Here is a 6,582-nt window from a genome sequence, read left to right as displayed (position 1 = left end):
ACAGGGATATGTTTGGTTTAGGATGGGGATCTCAACCACTTATAAGATTATAGAACATTCTCAATAAGCAGGGGATAGGGGCACATATGTGGACTAACTTTATATTTACTTTAATTTGCTTTATCATGTAGAACATTTTCAATAGTTTTATTAAATTGAAAAGATATATTTAAGGTAAAAGGTATTTTTATGTATATATTTGTGTTGTAGAGCTTAAAATTAATACTAACAAAACGGTGTTTTTTTAATGATTTACATTGGGTACATATCATAGCAATCACTTTATATGAGTTAAAGTTCTTAATTAGTTCTATACATTTTGCTTGAAAGTATATTTGAAACATAAAAGATTTGTTTATTAATCATGATAGATCATTATAAAGTTTGACGATACAATGTCACTTAGACCTAGTTAATAGACCTCTAGTTTTATTTCCTAAAGCTGCTTACGTCATACAGTTGTGTACTTGTTAGTTTTTAAATGCTTCAAGTAGTTGTGATGTAAACTTGTTTCTGTTCAGTATACTTTGTTTATACATATTTGATCGGTTCAGGTGATTACATATACACAGGTGAAAGTATACAGTGTGCTTGCATATGTTTAAATCTTAAAAAGGATAATTAATTTGTGAAAGGAACAACAATAAACAATTTCTGAACACGTCAACAATCAAGGTAAGGAAACCTATATATTTCCCTCGTTGATTCATCTTTTGTTTTTGTTTGTTATTTAATTAAATTCAAATTTGAAATCTATCATTATATTGAAGGGTTATTTAAATGAACATTACAACGTACAATCATTAAAAGATAATCTTTATTTATGGGTCAGTCGAGGCTTATTGTAATTTAATAAAGTAAGTACATGTACTTGATATGCCCAATGTTGTTAATATAAACTAAGAACTAAAGATATAGTATGACATGTATGACTAAACCTTGTATTAATAAACAAAGAATGTCTATAACAAATATGTTTGTGAAAAAAACAGCTTCAAATAACACTGCATGTGAACACCCCCTATTTCTCAAAAACCAATTGTCAGTATATATACACCTGGCAAAAAAAGGGGAGCTGATTACAAGGCCTTTACCAAATGTTTTCTTGAGATTAACGGAATGTAAAAAAAAAACCAACACATAAGCATTCAGAGACCAATTCAAGTCGTATAATTATTACGAGTGAACTTGTACTGGTAATAATAAGTATTTTTCTATAAATCCAGTGTTAGTTTTAGGGGCAATATTAAGTAAACCAATCACTCACAATATATATTTCCTGGACAATTATTTTTTTTTGGGGGGGGGGGGGGAAGGCACCCATCCATCTAATTTAAGTGCCTCTCTCATGCCTCCTATGCACACATTTATTTCTGGAAAATTTGAAAGGTACAAGACAAATCAGGGTCTATCTTTCAATAAGGCCTTGTCCTAATTTTAGTTTTTCGAGTTCGTTTAAAAATTGATGCATCATATTAATGTGCACCTCCCATATGAGTTCGAAGGAGGATCAATTATGTGTATTGACTAATAACAATTTTATAAAAGTCCTGTAGGAAATTCAATATCAAAAAGGATATTAATATTATATTTCATATGAAACATTACGACTCTTCCATTGCAATTTATATAAACCCTCTTGATAATAATCAGAATTATATATAATGTAACATCAAGAATGTTATAGCTCTTCGGTCTTCATCTTATTTCTGTTTATAGTCTCACCAACTACTAATAGTAGATAACAATCGTGATAAAACAATTAAACATGACAAATATTATGTATACTAAAGTAAGCATATACTATGACGTGTATGCTAGTCTTTAAGGAATGTTCTAATATGAGGACAAATACATGTAGATATTGAAGTCAATAATTTTGGTTTTTGTTTAGTTTCTTCACATGGCAGGGTTTGTATACATTTTATCTAGACGATTTGTAAAACAAGGGAAACAGTTACTGATTACCCTCCCGGAATATCAGAATTCCCCCCTCTGGTTCTTTATATGAGTTTTTTTTGCCGAATCTGTAGTTTTAAAAACTATTGTTTATCTTCTTATCCTTCTTGTCTAAGTGTTGTTCAGTTGTCTTTCTACTTTTGATTTTTGTTCCCGTGGAATACCCTTATATCTTTAAATACGTGTACATTGTAATATTCTTGAAAATATGTTTCTATGTTGTGATGTTATACTATTGTTTCGGGTAAGGGCGAAGTTTGGTACCTATAAAACATGTCCAGTGTCCTTGACCTCATTTTCATGGTTCAGTGACAACTTGAAAAAAAAGTTCAAATTTTTTCTAATGTTGAATTCTCTCTTATTATTATTACATGTAATAGGATAACTGTATTTGATATGTGCGTACCTTGCAAGGTCCTCATGTCTGTCAGACAGTTTTCACTTGACCTCGACCTCATTTCATGGATCAGTGATCAAGGTTAAGTTTTGGTGATCAAGTCCATATCTCAGATACTATAAGCAATAGGGCTAGTATATTCGGTGTATGGAAGGACTGTAAGGTGTACATGTCCAACTGGCAGGTGTCATCTGACCTTAACCTCATTTTCATGGTTCAGTGGTTATAGTTAAATTTTTGTGTTTTGGTCTGTTTTTCTCATACTATATGCAATAGGTCTACTATATTTGTTGTATGGAATGATTGTAAGGTGTACATGTCTAGCGGGCAGATGTCATGTAACCTTGACCTCATTTTCATGGTTCAGTGGTCAAAGTTAAGTTTTTGAGTTTTGGTCTTTTTATCTAATACTATATGCCATAGGTCAACTATATTTGGTGTATGGAAATATTTTATGATCTTTATGTCAGTCGCGCAGGTTTCATTTGACCGGTTCATTGCACAGTGTTAAGTTTTTGTGTTTTGGTCTATTTTTCTTAAACTATAAGTAAAGGGTCAACTATATATGTTGTATAGAAGCATTGTTAGCTGTACATGTCTGCCTGGCATGGTTCATCTGACCTTGACCTCATTTTCGAGGTTCATTGATCAATGTTTGGGTTTTCTTGGTTAATGTTAAGTTGATGTGACAGTTGTAATAAGCCTTTACATGTAGGACTATCAACATAAAATCAATGATTAGTAAAGAAGGCGAGACATTTCAGTGTGTGCACTCTTGTTCTTATTCTATGTCGATTATTTGTTTTATTTTCAAAATTCACGTGTACGCCCGGGCGTTTTGACGTAAACGTAGCTACGCTCATGCATTTTGACTTATATAAATAGCCTAGTATAGAGTGCACAGTTAATGTTTTTCACCCCAAAATGATAAAAACAAGTTACACAAGATGGCATGACCTCGGTTTCAAAGTTAAATACAATTTTAGTATCGTGCCTTGGTTTTTTCAAATTGTGTTGCTTTTATGTGTATTCGTGGTAAATATTGTGTAATTTAACATTGATACATCATATCCGTTCTTTTCCGTGATTAAGTTTCAAGCTAAAGGTCACTTGGTGTGTGTGATTAAGTTTCAAGTTTAAGGTCACCTGAAGTGTGTGATTAAGTTTCAAGTTTAAGGTCACTCGATTTGAAACAGATGTATCGAAAATGTCACAACATAAACTGAACAATATAAGATTCATATAAGTTCATTTCAGGAAAGTATACAAATTTTATATTTTGAGACATTGCACTTTAATATTTTTATCCTGCAATTTGATATTAGCACTTTTAATTGTTAAAAGTTATATTCTCTGACGATTTCTGTATAATTTCATAGAAATTGACATTGATTATTTGACCCAAAAAAAATAAAAAGAGGAATATCGTATAAAACAGCTAGTTATTTCTACATTAACGTTCGCTGCATTTTAACAGCTATAGGAGACGATCTCTGTAAACTATATGGTGTATTTGCATTTGCTGGTATGCCATAATTTGACGGTAAAGTGATCTGGTTTCAGATTATGACATAGATTTCGTGGTGCATTGTTGATTTTTTTTAGATTACAGTTGATATTGATATCTTTTTACAATGCAATAACGCCAAATACATATTAATAAAAGATAATATTTTTTGTTGTTGTTGAATGATTATGAGATCATGAAACTATACATTTTCTGAAAATTAAATTATGTGTTCTGGCTCGTTGAAATCGACACTATTGGACAGTTAACAAAGAGGACAGCCAAAATTGTGAGATTTCACAAAATAGATATATATAACAATACATGTATATAGGAATGATAATTTTGTGATAGCTTTTCCCTTCTTTTTTTTTAACAAAGAAACTGTCTTTTTTTCCCCTTTAATTTCAATTATTATCGCGTGTTTCTGTGTAGGGTTAAAATATAACATAACTTGTATTACATGTCTCTGAAATAACACACGAAAAAGAAGATGTGGTATGATTACTAATGATGCAAATGAGCAAATAAGTCACGTAGGAATTAGTCCAATATCAAATTATTTTACGAATAAATATTCCTAAAGTAAAACCATTGATATTTTTTCCCACATATATTTTCTTTAAATTATATAACACAAACAATTTTGAATTGGAGAAGTTATAAGAACACAATGTGATATACTTTGTATGAAAATAATTGAATAAGCCCATTAAGTGTACACAGCATCATATTACAATGACGCCATGCATTAATTTTGATACATTGAATATGCAGTTCTGCACGTACCTTAGGTTTCTTATCGAAGAATAGCACTAAAACATAGCAATAAATACGTCAGCGTTTTTAATTAATGATCCCGTTAATTACAGGTGCTTTCAATTTATAGGTTTGGACATAATAACAGTTATTTGAGATTTGTATCACATTTCTTGCCGATATGAATTCAGTAATTTAATGATTGCAGAAGGATGCTTTTTGTTGGTAAAGCAGAAATTGAAACAAAGCAAAAGTTCTGAACATGGTTTGTTAAACATTTTTTAACAAATCATACGAGGCGGTTTAATAAGTTCAGTAAACAGGTTAAAGTTTTCATAAAACAAACGTGAAACCAGTTTCCAGGTCAGAATGGGGACGTTAAATCCGAAGCCTCATGTAAAGAGAGGGACATGCTCTTTTGTACGTTAAGTACCCTTGCAACAACTTTTTGAGTGGTCCATAGGTGGCCTGTTGCAAGTATGTATGTCCATATCCTATATTCCCTCATTTTACAGTTGCAGTCCAAATTTCCATGACTTTCATCACGGATGGCCTATATCACAAGACCTACCTATTGTATTTAGTGTTAACTTGTTCTCGTCCTGAACATGCATGAAATATTTGCCACTTGACATAAAGCAACCAACAATCAATCAGAATCATAAGGTTTATCAAAACTGTCAGAAAATGAAACTAATATAGAGACAACAAATTCACCATGAGCTTCGGGTGGTTTCAAACTTCATTGGGACTACATGGATGAACACTTTGGGGGGGGGGGGAGGGATTATTTTTGAACATGTTTTCCGGACACTCTGTCTTCTTCTACCAATACAAATTGACCATTACGATGTAGCCAGGAGTACTGAAAGTGGCGTTAAACACCAACGATCATTATATCATTCAACCAATCAATTTTTAACTGTCCCTTATTTTTTACGCTGGGAAGCTTTGTTTCCCATTTTTTATAATACATTATATCACAGCTCGTTCGCTTAATATATGTCCGTGTCTGTAGTGACGTTTTGGATTTCTGTATATCTGGCAAATTATTTTAAAAGTCGGGGTTTCGTTACCACAAATTACTTCAAACCTTTACTAAATTCTTCCATAAATATAAAGATTTGGTTTGCAGTTGACTGTACTTGTAAAAACTTATTTCAAACGGAATAGCACATCCGAATTTTTACGGATATGTTGTTTACCGAGCCAAGGAAATTAGATACGATCCCGGTCAACTTATCAATTGATTCTAAAAGTTTACCAATTCAACACAGTAATTAGAATTTTGAATACAATCACTCGAACAGAGATATATTGCATCACTCTTTTTAACCGATACTCTTTGCAAAGACTACTAGTACAACTTACCATTAAATATAAATTTTAAGAAGATGTAGTATGAGTGCAAATGAGACAATTTTCCATCAAAAGACAACTTTGAAAACTTAAATCAATTTATCAACTTACAAAATATGCAATTAGTTATGCTGTAAGATTTGACATAAAAAAGCTAAATGTTAATACATGAATTACCATTCAATGTAAGAAAATGCGGACAAAAAAACGGTTGGTGCATGTATGTTTACTATTTGATAGGACTAATTGTTGACTCGTGTATGTGAACCGATAAAATGGTTGAACTTTTGATATGTATTAACCGATTAAACGGTTATTCTGTGTTCTCTTCAAAACAACTGATACGATTCATTTACATTTTTTCTATTGCGCTGTAATTGTATCGTAATACATAAATGTGATGTAATTCTATTTATTTAGTAATATATTCATATGTTATTGTTGCTATTAATTATTCAGTCCACTCTGTCGTCTTTACCGTTTATGGAGTATATGTTAGAAATATGTTGCCTCTTGTGAAGACCCGGCTTATAGAATAATTTTCATAACAGCGTGGGCAACCGCAATACTTATGTTGGTAATAATACTGAATCATTTACCT

The 6,582-nt window shown here is 31.6% G+C and overlaps 1 protein-coding gene across 2 annotated transcripts in view; it reads left to right on the top strand.

Moving 5' to 3' along the window:
- Window positions 1-321: 321 nt before the first annotated feature.
- LOC139495235 (cAMP-dependent protein kinase catalytic subunit alpha) overlaps window positions 322-6,582 on the top strand; it is a 93,590-nt gene continuing 87,329 nt past the window's right edge. The window contains exon 1 of one of the 2 annotated variants that reach the window (XM_071283528.1): window positions 322-675. The gene's annotated coding sequence lies outside the window, so the exon portion shown is untranslated. The remainder of the gene's footprint in view (window positions 676-6,582) is intronic. The other variant, XM_071283506.1, reaches the window with a different exon arrangement.

This window comes from Mytilus edulis, chromosome 1 (assembly GCF_963676685.1).
Source record: "Mytilus edulis chromosome 1, xbMytEdul2.2, whole genome shotgun sequence".
Classification (NCBI taxonomy): Eukaryota; Metazoa; Mollusca; class Bivalvia; order Mytilida; family Mytilidae; genus Mytilus; species Mytilus edulis.
This window is presented reverse-complemented; position numbering and strand designations above follow the sequence as displayed.